Source organism: Nyctibius grandis, chromosome Z (assembly GCF_013368605.1).
Source record: "Nyctibius grandis isolate bNycGra1 chromosome Z, bNycGra1.pri, whole genome shotgun sequence".
Taxonomy (NCBI): Eukaryota; Metazoa; Chordata; class Aves; order Nyctibiiformes; family Nyctibiidae; genus Nyctibius; species Nyctibius grandis.
Window position 1 is genome coordinate 63,505,186 of NC_090695.1, and position 14,783 is coordinate 63,519,968.

The 14,783-nt window shown below is 46.6% G+C and overlaps 1 long non-coding RNA gene across 1 annotated transcript; it reads right to left on the reverse strand.

The window, feature by feature from the left end:
* Positions 1–5,112: 5,112 nt before the first annotated feature.
* On the reverse strand, positions 5,113–12,639 carry LOC137676621 (uncharacterized). The gene is made up of 3 exons (XR_011050105.1): positions 12,449–12,639; positions 12,116–12,264; positions 5,113–6,919 (listed from the first exon to the last, which is right to left on the reverse strand). It is a non-coding gene; the product is annotated as an uncharacterized lncRNA (long non-coding RNA).
* Positions 12,640–14,783: the final 2,144 nt, after the last annotated feature.

Genomic DNA, 14,783 nt, shown 5'->3' on the forward strand with positions numbered 1-14,783 from the left:
ACACATTCCTCATCACAAATAAGTCCCTCTGGTCAGAGAACTGAGTTAAAGTATGACACTTTAAGACTACTCAGTCATTTCACATGGAAAAACTCAATTGCTTTTATAATGCTTTAACACAAACTAAGCCTTTGAAAAAAGGCTCTGTATTGAGCCATACTTCTGTACGACTGCATCATGCTTGTAGCTGCTCAGAGAAGTCTGGACCACATTAGGACAAATCAAATTCTTAAACAACCAGCAGAAATTATTCATAAATTGTTTGTCAGGTCCGCTGTTATGGCAGTCATTACATTTTTTTCTCCTACATGTTGGTTTTTTCCCTTAAATATTTTTTCTCATTTTTTCTATTCTTTTTTCTCTTAAATATTATTTATGTTAAAGCACAACTTAAAGATTCTACTACACCTTTCCTACTACTCTGTAATCTAACTGTAACTTAAGATAAGATGTAAGAAATTTTTAAATTCCTCTATGCATCATAATTACTGATGGAGCCGTGTCCCGGTTAAAGGGCAGACTGATACTGACATGGGCTGAGTAAGGGTAGCCATAGTGGCTGTCACCGAGGTTGGCATAGCTGTGGTGCCTGTTGCCGGAGTTGGAGTAGCGGCAGTGCCCACTGTGGGGGTTGGCATGGCTGTGGTGCTTGTTGTAGGAGCTGAGGTGTCTTCACAGCACCTGCACCTGCACTTGCAATGATGTTTAATTTTACCTTGCCCTTGGCCTTGTTGAACTTCATGTGGTTCACACAGGCCCACCTCTCAAGCCTGTCAAGGTCCCTCTGGATGGCATCCCTACCCTCCAGAGTATTCACTGTACCACACAGCTTGGTGTCATCGTCAAACTTGCTGAGGGCGCACTCAATCGCACTGTCCATGTCACCGACAAAGATGTTAAACAGAACCGGTCGCAATACTGACCCCTGAGGAACACCACTCGTCACTGTTCTCCACTTGGACATCGAACCGTTGACCGCAATCCTTTGAGTGCGACCATCCAGCCAATTCCTTATCCACTGAGTGGTCCATCCGTCAAGTCCATGTCTCTCCAATTTAGAGTCAAGGATGTCATGCAAGACAGTGTCAAAGGCTTTGCACAAGTCCAGGTAGGTGACATCAGTCGCTCTTCCCCTATCCACTGGTGCTGTAACCCCATTGTAGAAAGCCACCAAATGTGTCCTTAGTGAAGCCATGCTGGCTGTCACCAATCACCTCCTTGATTTCCGTGTGCCTCAGTATAGTTTCGAGGAGGATCTGCTCCATGATCTTTCTAGACACAGAGGTGAGACTGACTGGCTTGTAGTTCCCCAGGTCTTCCTTTTTTCCCTTCTTGAAAATGGGGGTTATGTTTACCTTTTTCCAGTCAGTGGGAACTTCAGCAGGCTGCCACGACTTCTCAAAAATGATGGATAGCGGCTTAGCAACTTCATCTGCCAGTTCCCTCAGGACCCGTGGATGCACCTCATCAGGTCCCATGGACGCACCTCATCAGGTCCCATGGACTTGTGCACCTTCAGATTCCTTAGATGGTCTCAACCCTGATCTTCTCCTACAGTGGACAGTTCTTCATCCTTCCAGTCCCTGCCTCTGCCTTCTGCGACTTGGGTGGTGAGGCTAGAGCATTTGCTGATGAAGAGGCAAAAAAGTCGTTGAGTTCCTCAGCCTTCTCCATATCTCAGGTAACCAGGTCTCCCGTTTCCTTTCAGAGAGGGCCCACATTTTCCCTAGTCTTCCTTTTATCACTGACATACCTATAGAAGCATTTCTTGTTGTCCTTGATGTCCCTGGCCAGATTTAATTCTATCAGGGCTTTAGTTTTCCTAACATGCTCCCTGGCTGCTCGGACAATTTCCCTGTATTCCTCCCAGGCTACCTGCTCTTGCTTCTACCCTCTGTAGGCTTCCTTCTTGTGCCTGAGTTTATCCAGGAGCTCCTTGTTCATCCATGCAGGCCTCCTGGTGTTTTTGCCTGCCTTCCTCTTTGTCAGGATGCATTGCTCCTGAGCCTGGAGGAGGTGGTCCTTGAATACTAATCAGCTTTCTTCAGCCCCTCTTCCTTTCAGGGCTTTATCCCAAGTGACTCTACCAAGCAGGTCCCTGAAGAGGCTAAAGTCTGCTCTCCTGAAGTCCAGGGTGGTGAGCTGGCTGCATGCCCTCCTTGCTGCCCTTTGGATCTTGAACTCCACCATTTCATGGTCACTGCAGCCAAGGCTGCCCTTGAGCTTCATGTCCTGCACCAGCCCCTCTTTGTTGGTGAAAACAAGGGCCAGCTTGGCACCTTTCCTTGTCAGCTCCTCTATCACTTGCAGAAAGAAGTTGTCATCCATGTATTCCAGGAACCTCCTGGATTGCTTGTGCCCAGCTGTGTTGTCCTACCAACAGATATCAGGGTGGTTGAAGTCTCCCATGAGGACCAGGGCCTGTGAATGTGAGCCTACATCTGTCTGTCTGTAGAGGGCCTCATTTGCTCGGTCTTCGTGGTCAGGTGGCCGGTGGGAGACGCCCACTACAATGTCTCCCATCCCTGCCCTCCCTTTAATCCTGACCCATAAGCTCTCTGTCAGCTCCTCCTCCATCCCCAGGCAGATCTCCATGCACTCCAACTGGTCATTGACATAGAGCGCAACACCCCCTCCTCGTCTCCCCTGCCTGTCCTTCCTAAAAAGCCTGTATCCCTCCATTCCAATGCTCCAGTAATCGGAGCCATCCCACCACATCTCTGTGATGCCCATAAAGTCGTAGCCTTGCAGGTATGCGCACGTCTCTAACTCCTCTTGTCTGTTCCCCATGCTCCGTGCATTTGCATAGAGGCATTTCAGTCTCTTTTTGTCTCATAGACAGCCACTAAAAGAGGAGAAAAATACCCAAACATAATCATCTCTCAGGCTAACGTAAGAGTCTTATTTGCCATGGCCATTAGAGCTATTTCGTAAAGTTATATTTAACTCATTTCCCAGGCTTTGCCACCTGTGGCTTATATTCTGCTTGCTGAGCTGCTTTCTGTACTGTATGGAGTGTCCTGACAGCAAGATGAAAGAGCGTAAGACCGACTGCATTTGGAAATCAGCTCGTGTTGCAGAATATGCTTTCAACTCTGTGAAACAGCTTCTCAACAGCTGGTCAGAGGACTGACTAATGAGCAGGTCTTCCTGTGCTCAGGCTGGTGTTGCTTTTCAAGTATGAAACTGTCCTGGTTTGGCCTAAACCAGGCCAGTTTTCCTTTCAGTGGTTTTTACTTTCAGCTAAGTCTCCTCTAAGTAACGGCACTTTCTGAAACTAACTGCATGTTTTGCAGACAGTGTCTACTTCCAGGACTGATAACGCTCAAAGTTTGTAGTTATCACTGAGGCACCAGTAGGGATATTATGCAGAAAGGCTCTTGCTGTACTTGTTCTTAGAGAAACCAAAGTCACTGCTGAATTCCTCACTGCTTACGAGTGAAGAGCCGAAGGGGGGTCGCACATGCAGGGAGGAGCGGACAGGGCAGGTGACCCAAAATTGACCGACGAAGGTATTCCATCCCATACACGTCATTCTCAGTATAAAGCGGGGGGATCACGAGCATCTCGCTCTCTTTCTGCTATGGTTGGTGTCCGAAGAGGACTCTGTCCATTTTCCTGCTGCCCCCGATCCCAATCTGTGCATCCCTCAATCCAGTTCCCGACCGTCGCTGGGCCCAGTCTGGGCCTTCCCGCAACCTGCCCTGCAGTGCCAGGGGTGACGTGGCCGACACCGGGGGAGCTCGATCTTGGTTTTATATATATTTGTATATATTTGTATATATTTGATTATTCCAATATTATTTTTTTTTCATTATTATAGTTTATTAAAACTGTTTCAACTTTCCAACCCGGAAGTCTCTCTCCCTTTTCCCTTTCCCTTTCCCTTCACGGGGCAGGGGGGGGGAGGGTTAACTGAGACCATCTGCCACAGGTTTAATAGCCAGCCCAGCTTTAAACCATGACAGAAACAACAAATCTAATGCACCCTCAGGGCAAAGGAGACCAGCAGCCTTCTGTTTTTCATTAGGAAGAGCATCATCAGGTCAAGGGAGCGACCCTTCCCCTCTACTCAGCACTGGTGAGGCCACATCTGGAGTGCTGTGTCCAGTTCTGGGCTCCCCAGTACAAGAGTGAGATGGAGATACTGAAGCAAGGTCAGCACAGGGCCACTCAGATGGTTACAGGACCAGAGCACCTCTTGTATGAGGAGAGGCTGAGGCAGCTGGGGCTGTTGAGCCTGGAGAGGAGAAGGCTCCAGGGGATCTTATCAATGTGACGAAATACCTGATGGGAGGGAGGGAATGAAGATGAAGGAGACAGACTTTTCTCAGTGGTGCACACTGAAGAAACAAGAGGCAATGGGCATAAAGTGAAAAAAAAGAAATTCAATCTGAACACAGGAAAATACTTTTTTACTGCAAGGGAGACTGAGCAGTGGCACAGGTTGCCCAGAGAGGTTGTGGACTCCTCATCCTTGGAGAGATTCAAAAGCCAAGTGGACACGGTCCTGGTCAACCTACTGTAGTTGACCCTGCATTGAGCAGGAATATTGGACTACAGGATCTCAAGAGGTCCATTTCAAACTCAATGATTCTGTGAAATCCTCAAGTACGTACCCAAGGCCTTGCTTCTACATCACATCTGAACAATAAGGAGTTGCCTGCTGCAGTGTTCCCATTTACAGGACTGCAAGGACTGCAGGTTTCTAGAACGATTTCCAGACCCCTAATTAAGTAAGGGCAACTAAGTAAGTTCAGACAGCGCAAGATCCTCCTCTCCCTCTGCACCATGGAAAGGCCTGCCAATCCAGCTGAGGTTCACTTACTGCTTACTGCTGAGTACTGGGAACAGGATGAGCAAGGCTCTAACAGCCTCTCTCACCAGTACAAGTGACAGTGTTGGCAGTGCTGTTGAAAGAGGGACAGCATTTTCCTGGGGCAATCCAAGAGAAGCACCAAATAAAATCAGGTGGTACACTTAAAAGCTCAAATCTAGTACCAAACTGTTACTGTACCTTCAATATTCAGGATTATTGAGGAGAAGGAACACGCCTCCACAAAATCCAATGTGAATCAAAGTGAAGACGTTTATTAAGCATAAGCTGTCCCTTTTATACATTTTGTACTTTCCCTGGCTGTAAGCATGTGCATTGCTATTCGTTAATATTACTAAACATACTCTTCTTTGATGTGTTGATTGGTCACTGCTCTGCCACTGGTCCTTCCTTAATTGGCTCCATCAGTTCTTGTTTCTTCTCCTCTGTGTTCGGCTCCCACCGGCTACTCCCTCAATTCTTGTTTGCTCAGCTGCTGTTTTTCCTCATCTCTCGAAGGTCGGCTTGTTGACACTAGCTACGTGAATCTTCTCACGCAGCTAGGCCTTCACTCCATACTCTCATACTTCTGGCTCATTACATGACCATTCTGCTCCAAAAACCCCTCTACAATTCCCCCTTTCTTTTCTTGAGCCAGAAAGGCCGTGTTTATTGTCCGCTGCAGGGCCCTTTGCAAGCAGGAGAATAAACACGGTAATACAAGGATGATAATACAAATCACAAACAATCCCATCAATAGCATTTTAATCAATCCGACCAGCCACCCTCCAATTCCCAAATTACCCAGCCAGTCATTCAGGAACCCATGCTGTTCCCGTATTTTCTGTGTGGCATCCATGAGCTCTTTGATCTGCTTATGAATTGACCTGGAATGATCGTTCAGATCCATGCAACACATCCCATCAAACTCCTGACATCCGTGACCGTGCACTAATAATAAAAAATCTATAGTAGCTCTATTTTGTAAGGTAGCATGTCGGATACTATCTACATCATTGGCTAATGTTCCTAAAATTCTAGAAGTTTGATCAGCTCTTTTTGCAACCCAGCAAGCTAAATTTCGCAATTGTGTTAGTCCTTGTGCAGCAGCAACACCCGGTGCAAAAACAGAAGAAAGAACTACTTTGGTCCTAGACCATAGTTCTACCTCATCTTTACATTCTTTCCCTAAGGTAGTGACACTTCTTTTAATCTTGCGTAGGTTAGGGTGGTTTAATATGACCTTTCGTGTAGGCATTAGTAAGCTTAATTCACCTATGGTACACGGACCTCCCAGTTTTTTACTGGGCAGCCCTGGACAAGCCCTATCTCCACAAATTAGGAATAAACCTTCTGGTAATTTTCTAGGCATGGCCAAATCCGGTGCTGGCCCTGTTCAACTACGCCCTACGTTTGCACACCAGATAGATTCATTTTGCCACAGTGGATTACTGGGTGTGACATCTTGTAATCTCTTTATGTCGTTCTGATAAATGTTTGATCCCTCTGTGTAATTGAAAAACACACAGGATTCTGCCTCTAAAGTTCCTAGGATGTCAAGTTCTTGGGGCTCTAAGGGACTGACAGGCAAGCTATCGTCCCATAAATCCCAATGTTCGCCACATTTCATTGCATTCTCACAGAGGCTCTGTTTCAGCACATTCAACCCTGCCACTATCTCCTTACTTTCAGATCTGTTTAAGGGGACCCCCACTAGAAATGTATGAAAGGGTTGTTCAGGCTGAGCTAAGGAGGCACAAAACTGCGTCTGGTTCAAGCTCCGCATCAGAGTCACCCAAACGTTGTGACTCCCCTTCCATGGTGTAGGTGGAAGGACTATCGGTTGATGACCTTTTGTCAGGTCCAGGATCCAAAGCAGGCTTAACAAAGAAAAAACAACCCCTTGCTTCATCATGACTGCGCCTTTTGCTCCCTTTTCTATACCTCCCACGCAAACCTTTTTTCACACTTCCCGCAGTCAGGGCACTGGATCTCTCGAGAGGTCAGTGTTCCGAGGCAGATCCTGAGTTGGCTCCTGTAGTTCAGGTTGTTTTTGTAGCCACGGCTTCACCCACTTAGCTGGTACCCATTTGGCTCCTGTATCTGTAACGACACATGCATACCCTCGACCCAACGTTATTAATTTCATTGGACCTTCCCACACACCAGTCACCCCATTTTTTACCATCACTTTGGCTTGTTCCTGTTCTTTCTGAAAAGCCTCCATACCTCCCTTTAACCCTGCACCAAGTTTTACTGCTGGAGGTACAGAGTAGTCCTGTGGCAAGCGTAAAAAGTTTAGTACATAAAGCGCTTTACACAACCTGTCAGGAGGAGATAGCCCTGGCTCTCCCCCTTTTTGTTTTTGTAAAAGGTGTTTCAGAGTTTGATTCATGCGCTCCACAATAGCTTGTCCCGTTGGTGAATGTGGGACGTCCATTACATGTGTTATACCCCACAGCTGGAAAAAGTCCTGTGTGGCACGTGCCACATAGCCTGGGGCATTGTCCATTTTAATCGTCTGTGGAATGCCCAGGGCTGCAATAGCAGAACGCCTGTGTCGTTGAACGTGTTTGCTGGATTCGCCTGTTTGTGCTGTAGCCCAGGTAGCAAGGGAGAAAGGGAGAAACAGTCAACACTCACGTGGACATATTTCAGCCGTCCAAATTCGGGGATGTGTGTTACATCCATTTGCCATATCTCCAACGGTCCAGTACCGCGGGGGTTGACACCAGGTGCTAAACCACCCCCAAAATGTTGACAGTCTGGACAGGACTGGACTATCCCACGTGCATCTGCACTGCGTAGCCCAAACTGACGCCGCAGTACCTTAGCAGATTGATGGAAAAAGGCATGGGATCATTGTGCTTGAGCGAAGCGATCAATTGAAGGCGCAGCCCAGGCAGGTGCGACAAGTTTGTCTGCCCGAGCATTGCCTTCAGCTAAGCCTTCCAGGAGTCCTGTGTGACTACGGATATGTGTGATGAAATATGGATGCAGTCGCTCTGTCAGCAAAAGCCATAATTCATGAAAAAGTTGGTATAGTTGTTCATTAGCTATCTCTTTGAGCAGAGCACGCTCCATCCTCTGGACAATCCCTACGACATATAAAGAGTCACATACCACATTAACAGGTGCTGTGTTCCATCACCGGAAGACCTCCACCACAGCTTGCAATTCTAATTGTTGTGTAGACCCTTGAATGTCAGATAAAATTACATCATGCCACTTCCCATTGTCTAGCCATGTTAGTGCTGCTTTTTGAGCTTTGCCTCCAGCATCTGTAAAAACGGTGACACCACTGACCGGACGTTCTGACCTTTTTGGTAATTCTTCCCATTGACCCAATTGCAGCACAGAGAAGTATTTGTGAGGGGGTAGATGTACCTTCAACTCGCCCCTATAATCCAGTAACGCAACTTGTAATGGTATGGAATTTTGTAATGCCCATTGTAGATACTCTGCAACCAGTGGAATAACCAAAAAAGCAGGTTCGATGCCTGCTATCTCTACAACCCTCTGCCTTCCTTTCATTACAAGTTGTGCTATGGCCTCTACTTTCGTAGTGATGGTACGTTTTGGTTGCATAGGCAAAAAGATCCATTCCAGCACATGTAGAGGATCCTTGTCAGTCACCCACTGCATAATTAATGCCAGGGGGTGGCGATTGTGATTGATAACCAATACTCCAATACTGTAATCTGGGTCCCAACGGTGAGTGTATGCCATAGCTATTTTGGTACTCAGGTGTTTCAATGCCTGCTCAGCTTCCTGTGTCAATGTGCGGGGGGCATCTGCACCGCCTCCTCCCTTTAGCAATTGCATCAAAGGTGCCAATTCAGCATTGGTGAGACCACACAGGGTTCGCACCCAATTGAGGTCTCCCAACAGTTTTTGTACATCATTTAAAGTACTGATATTCACATGAATTTCTAGGTTTTGGGGTCTAACAGTTGTTTTGGTAATTTCCCACCCAAGGTACTTCCAATTTTCCTCCTGTTGTACCTTTTCTGGGGCTATTTGCAATCCACCTTTTGCTAGTTCAGTCTGCAGTGTATTAATCAATTGGTTTTTATCCAATTGTTTCCCTGCTATTAGAATGTCATCCATATAATGGCATATAATCAAATTTGGAAAATTCCTTCGCACAGGAGCAAGTGCCCAGGCCACATACATTTGACACATTGTCGGTGAATTTTTCATTCCCTGTGGTAACACAACCCAATGATAGCGTTTCATAGGTGCAGCTTTGTTCACTGATGGCACCGAAAAAGCAAATTTCTGATAGTCATCAGGGTGCAAAGGGATGGTGAAGAAACAATCTTTTAAGTCAATGATTAAAATGTCCCAATCTTTAGGGATCATATTGGGGGATGGGAGCCCTGGTTGTAGGGTTCCCATATCATCCATGACCTCATTGATTTTTTGAAGGTCATGTAACAAACGCCATTTGCCACTTTTTTTCGGAATAGTAAATATTGGGGTGTTCCATGGGCTTGTTGTGGGCTCAATATGACCTTTTTCCAGTTGCTCCTGTACCAAGCTTTCAAGGTGGGCGATTTTTTCTGCAGACAGCGGCCATTGATCAACCCAAACTGGGGTTTCTGTTTTCCAGGTTAGTTTTAGGATTGGTCGCCCTTCATCAATGGCCGCCTCTAAAAACCCTCACTGTTAGTTACCAAACGTGCCCCTAATTGACTTAATGCATCTCTCCCCAGTAAACAAATGGGGACAGGCATCACATATGGTCTTACTGTACAGGTACTCCCATCCTGCAATTTGCAACAAATCAGATTTGTACTGATTTTAGTGGTCTGTATTTCCCCGACCCCCAAAATGGGCGTAGGGGGGATCTCCAATGGCCACGAATGAGGCCACGCTGCTTGACTGATTATTGTAACGTCTGCTCCAGTATCAATCAGCATAATGACCACACAAGTTTTCCCACCAGGTTCTTTTAGTGTTACCCGTTCTGTTGGTTTTGCCTTGCTGATATCCATTGCCAGATAAATGTCAGCCTGGCCTGTTGATCCAAAACCCCCAGCCCCTCTTATCTGATTCCCAGCTGTGGGCACAGCTGATTTAAAGGGGACCAGTTGTCCAATTTTTTCTCCTTTGGGTATATGAATTGGTGGCAGGGGGGTCCATACCATAATAGATATGACCCCTGTAAAATCGGCATCGATTATACCGGGTAAAACGAAAAGACCTTTTCGGGTCGTAGAGGATCGCCCGATAAGTAAGGCACTCAACCCGTGACCCAGTGGGCCTTTCATATCGGTGGGTATACATTGTACTTGCGGGTCTATCAGAGTCACCTCTACTGCTGTGGCAATGTCCACCCCAGCACTCCCTCTTGTGGCGGTGGCGACGCCATCCAGGCAGCCCGGGTGGAAGACCTGTTTTGTGTCATCACGCTGGGTCTCCTCGCGCTCGCCCCTCCCCGTTTCCCAGCCGAGTTCCCTGCTTAGTGAATCTAGATCGGCATTCATCTGCACGGTGACCGTATTTCCGGCAGCGATTGCAGGTCCCTGCAAACTCGTGACTTTTTACTTGGCATTGAGCCTTAAGGTGTCCCGGTTTGCCACAGTTGTAACATTTTGGTCCCTGATCGCCTCTCCCTGATCGTACTAGAGGTTTCACCGCAGCCGCAAAGGCTGACGCCATGTATCCTGCTGTTTCTTCTGTTGTTCCTACACGCTCACATGCATCCATCATTTCTGCCAGGCTAGAATTTTTGGGTAATGTCTGTAAAATGCGCTTACAAGTAGGATTAGCATTGTCGACTGCCAACGACATTAGCAACGCCTCTTGAGCTACATCGGTCAGCGATGCCCTTTCCAATGCTTCACGCAATCTTTCTAAAAATGTCATATAAGGCTCAGATGGACCTTGCCTTATTTTTGTATAGGCAGGAATTACTTTCCCATCTTCTGGGAGGGTTTTAAAAGCCTCTCGGGCTAAGGTGGCAGTAAGTGCCAAGGCTTCTGGTCTAAATCGCACCTGTCGTTGTGGATCACTAAACTGCCCTTCTCCCACCAGTTGGTCAAATGTTATCCCTAAAAGAGGATCATTATCTCCCCTCCCCAGGTTTTCCACCGCTGCAGCCTGTGCTGCGTCATGCCACCTCATCCGCCACAAGAGTTCCTGCATCGGGGTTAAAATCATCGCCATCAATTGCTTAAAATCAAAAGGTGTTAAAAGCGTAGACATAAAGATACTATTTATAAATGCTTGGGTATAAGGTGCGTGCAACCCATTTTGTTGTACCGCTTTCCGTGCCTCCTTAACAATCTCCCACTGTAATCCTACCCAGCGCGGTGGTTCTCTCCGATTTCCCAAAATAACTGGGAAAGCTGTGGGCAGAATCTCCCCCTCCACTAGCGCATTCTGTATAACTCCTCGCCACCGTAATCGCAGATCGTCTCCTCCCCCGTCCCCCATGACAGAGTGCATACCAACATTCCCATCCATGTTTTTCATGCGGCTAGTCCCAGCCGCCTCAGCACCCCCCCCGGCCCCCCTGGCCCCCCCGCGTAGGCGTTCCCTTTCTTCTTCTCTCCTCTGCTCCTCATGTTGTCGCTCAGTTAAGGTCGTCTGTCTTTCCAGGTCTTGTAATTTTGCTAACAATTTTTCCGCCCAAGCCACCGGATCCTTAAATTTCCCTGGACCGCCGGCAGGCGATGGGGGAGACGACGGGGGCAGAGGGGGATATTCGTATTCGGCGCGATTTGCGAGATTGGCGGCTCGCGGAGGCTTGAAGGGTGGGGGTGTGGGCTCGGGCTGATGCTCATCAACCTCCATTTCCTCCGGCTTAGGGGGCTCCCCTGTTGGTTTAGGGGGTATTTCAATTTTTTCCTGATCTTCTGGTGGTGCAGGGGGGGTTGAAAAAACCGGTATTGGCGGCTGACAAAAAACACGAAGACCTCTCGCCCCAGGGTTAACCTCTGTTGGACGCAGAGCCATAAAAGCCCCTGCTGCAACAGCCCTCTCTGCTTTCATTTCTTGAAGAGCAGTAAGAACAGCCCTCCATGCAGTTGCCAGTTCTATTGCCTCCTTTTCCCCACTGCTTATCGCGTCCCATAAACCCTTTCCAATATCTTCCCAAGTGTCCACCTTAAAAGCTCTCTGGGCGTCCGAAGGGAACCCATGCTCTCGACACCAAACTAACAGTCTCCGGAGCAAATGCTCATCATGTTTCACTCCTCTCTTAGAGAGGATATGTAGGAGAAGCCTTACTATCGCACTTTCTTCTTTAGAAATATTCTGGCCCATCTCCTTTTTCCCCCGGCTGCTCACCTCACTAAGTGTCCCGTTGCAACGTTCTTTTCTTTTCTTGCGAGTCGTCCTCCGTCTCGCCCCGGTCTTCAGACCTGCTGAGCCGTACTCCAGCCTTCTGGGCTATTCCCCGAACTTGCCGTCGATCAGTGTCTCATCGGGGTCACCATCTGAGGAGAAGGAACACGCCTCCACAAAATCCAATGTGAATCAAAGTGAAGACGTTTATTAAGCATAAGCTGTCCCTTTTATACATTTTGTACTTTCCCTGGCTGTAAGCATGTGCATTGCTATTCGTTAATTAATACGAATAATTAATCGTATTTATTCGTAATATGTTAATATTAAACATACTCTTCTTTGATGTGTTGATTGGTCACTGCTCTGCCACTGGTCCTTCCTTAATTGGCTCCATCAGTTCTTTTTTCTTCTCCTCTGTGTTCGGCTCCCACCGGCTACTCCCTCAATTCTTGTTTGCTCAGCTGCTGTTTTTCCTCATCTCTCGAAGGTCGGCTTGTTGACACTAGCTACATGAATATTCTCACGCAGCTAGGCCTTCACTCCATACTCTCATACTTCTGGCTCATTACATGACCATTCTGCTTCAAAAACCCCTCTACAGATTATGGCATGCAAAAAAAACCTCTTGGTGTTACAATGTAAGTAATATTAAAAACGCCCAAAAAATTGTTCGAAAGTAAATGCTTTTGTTCAAAAAATACAGTCTTTTGCATTTTAACAGATCAAATATTCACTGCAGGGAACAATTTTAAAATATCTCTTATTCCAGTCTTTTTTTAAGTGGAATTATTCCTGAGCCATTTCAGATGGGTAGTCAATAGAGAAACATATGACACTTTAAGCATTTATATTGCTGGTGCCTACCTGGTGTATCCAGAAGCAAAAATCATTATTTTAGTATAAACAAGAGAGGTCCATGATTTTGGAGGGCATTTGTGTCTAGAAACCAGGAAGTTCTATTAAAAAGATTGTAACCTAGTATGTAGCATTTTTTAAAAACATTACCTTAAGTCATATTAAAAGTGAGCATACTATAACCAAATAAGTAATAAGTGAGAACATTTCTGTTACTTAGCTGTTTTTCAGCAGTAAATATTGGAGAGGGACAGCAGAGCAATGCAACACAACACTGCTCCGGTAGAACCTGAGACACCAGGGCCAGCATTAAACTCCTAAAACAGTGAATCCTGCAACCCTGTTGATACCTGTGCAGCTATACTGGATTCTTTTTGTCCACTGTTCTTTGCAATAATGTAGGTAATGACTCAAAAAACTGAATCCTGAAGTTTCAGAAATGTGGGGTTTTTTCATTATATATCAAGTCAGTATTTTCATCAAAATACCAAAATCCAGCACAGGACCATCAAGTATTCTGGGAACTTGTTCCTAGAATAATTATTGAGGCCTCTTACTCACACCTCAGAATGCAAATCTGGATGAGTGATCTGTCAGCACAGTTTCCAAGCTCACCTCCTCCCTTCCCCATCTCCCTTCACCCACACCAGCTTTGTTCAGAGCTTTCTACAACTTCATTGTATCAGTAAGTGCAGGAGCTTAGGCACCCTTTGTGTTGATGATGGGTTGCTCAGTTATTAAGGTGATTCATGTTTTGTCCATTAGAGAATTCACCCAGAACTCAGTTCAGGACTAGGCAGACAGAATGAGAATCGTTGCCTTAAAAAAAAGTGTGCATTTTCTCTTCCGGGGGTATCTTGCAGAGGGGACATATATTGGGACATGTATCGGTTAGACATTGTTTTAGCAGACCTGCAAGCAATTCTACCAAGAAAGAGTTGTAAAAATTAAAAACTGACGAACTCTCTTCTTAGAAACAGCAAGATGCCTCCCATGTTTTTCGCTTTCTGAAGAACATCAGCTCTTCCACTATATCTGTCATATTCTACTTCTTCTCCATGCTGCAAAGCCAGGACCATAAATGTGATCTTTCTGTGAAAAAAAATGCTAGCCTAGACTCTGTCACTTGCCTTGCAGAAACGCACAACCCCTTCAAGAAGAACAGAGAGGCTTCTCCCTAGGTCTGCCATCCCATGCAGGCTCTGAGCACCTTGCGTAAGCAAAGCAGTCAAGTTACCATTTTGCCTCATGTGTACAAGACCCCAAACAGCCCAGGGTGCAGGATACTGATCTCCAAGGGTGGTAATGCAACATGATCTGCACATCATGACTCTCAGGCTGGTGTATTATCCCCTTCCCTTGGAAGGACAGTCATGCTACTGAGTGAACTGACACACTGGCAATGTTACCTTCCAGCTCACAACCAGATATGCAATATTCTGCTTGTGAGTTACCTAGGGCTCTCCGCAGCAAGAGCAGCAGCTCCTTTGAAGCACTCCCCTGCTCCCTGCCATCTCTCCCATGCACACTGCCATGGTGCCAAGCTACTTCTGAGGATGTCACCTGGCTTATGGTTCAAAAGCCTTGCAGCCCCTTCCACTCCCTCTCCTTTCACCTCCTGGGCACAGTGGACGCGTGGGTGGGGAAGGAGTGCAGAGGGACTCCTCATTTCTCTTTCAACTGAACAGTTTGTCCCAAGAATTTGCATTACTTGAGTTTGTGTCCTCAGCCTGGTCTGAAAAATAAAGTAAGATAACACAGTAGCCAAACAAAATCCCCAGTCTCTTCACAGAAAGTTATTGTAAAAGCGCAT